Raw genomic sequence first — 1,494 nt, forward strand, 5'->3', positions numbered from 1 at the left:
AGAGCTGATTTTTTCTTTTCTCCCTGAAGTTTTGATAAAATTTTCATAAAAACTAAGTTTATTCCTATAAGTCAAATATTTTCCTTTCTTTGTATATAGAAATGCATTATGAAATTATTTTCAAATTATAATATCAATGGGTATGGAACCATATGCTTTCATTTATTTCAGAGTCATACGCAGTCCCAATATCAAGTTATGCATTTTTCCCAAAGTGAAATGACATCAATCTATTTTTAAAAAATTTATTGTCATACAGAAATACAAAGAACAATACTCGTCAGGGCAATATCAGTTATGTTGTAGTAACAACCAATGCTAAACCTCAGCAATTTCATAAAATTTATTTCTCGGTATGCATTGGCTGGAGAGTGTGGGTCATCAGTCTCAGGGCCCAAGCTAGCAGAGGCTCTGTCTCCACTCATGCTTTCATGGTCACACAGGGAAGGAGTCGGAAAAATGGCAAATTGTGTACTAATTTTTAAAGCTTCTGGCCAGAAGTGACTGTCTGAGCAATGAAAACAGTAACTAAGACACATGGTAAACTGCTCGGCATGTAACATTAGATGAAAATTGTAAGGTTATGATGGAATTTTCAATATTAACTAATTCAAAACACTAATAGTTATTTCTGCCTGGTAGAATTAAGGTTTTTCTTTTCCATTGTTATATCTTGCACATTTTCTAAAATAAATATGTAGAATATTTAAGGAAAATGTTAACTGAACTTTAAAAAATGAATTTTATAGCTTTATTGAAGTATAATTTACATAGTTTGACATTCAACTCCTTAAAATATAGACTTGTATGAATTTTAGAAAATTTATGTAGTCATGCAACTGTTACTACAATAAAAATTTAGAGTCCTTTTGACATCCAAAAAGTTCTCGCGTTACTTTTGTAGTCCATTATGGCTCCTACTCCCAGACCTTCAACCTGTTTTCTGTGGCTGTAGAGTTTAACTTTTGTTAGAGATTTCATATGAATGGAGATACACAGTATGTATTCTTTTATATGTCTTCTTTCACTCAGCATGATGTTTTTGAGATTCATTCATATTGTCGCATGTACCAGCTTTTTCCTTTTTATTACCATGTAGACTTCAATTTGTATGGAAATACCATATTTTCTTGATTTATTCATCAGTTGATGGACATCTGGGTTGTTTCCATAATAATACTGTGAACATTCACATACAAATATTCTGGAGAAAATATATGTTTAGAGCCAGTGGATACTACACTTGATCTTAGCCAAAAGGCCGAGAAGTGATGCCACTGGATAGATATGTAAAAGTTGATTTGCTGAGTCATATGGGAACTGTAAGTTTATTTATTTTATTTTTAAATAAAGTTTATTGGTACATTTTAGGTATACAATATGATGACGTTCATCATTGGGAATTTTTACCTTTACATGATACAACTTGGTTCTTATTTTATTCCCCATTCCCCTGCCCTCCCTTCAACCCCTCTCATTTACAAAGTCTTTGCT

General features: G+C 32.0%; 1 pseudogene; it reads right to left on the bottom strand.

The window, feature by feature from the left end:
* Nucleotides 1-1,144: 1,144 nt before the first annotated feature.
* On the bottom strand, nt 1,145-1,273 carry LOC147825331 (U2 spliceosomal RNA; annotated as a pseudogene).
* Nucleotides 1,274-1,494: the final 221 nt, after the last annotated feature.

This window comes from Heterocephalus glaber, unplaced genomic scaffold (genome assembly GCF_053883595.1).
Source record: "Heterocephalus glaber isolate CG9 unplaced genomic scaffold, H.glaber_assembly_v1.0 deba00001504, whole genome shotgun sequence".
Taxonomy (NCBI): Eukaryota; Metazoa; Chordata; class Mammalia; order Rodentia; family Bathyergidae; genus Heterocephalus; species Heterocephalus glaber.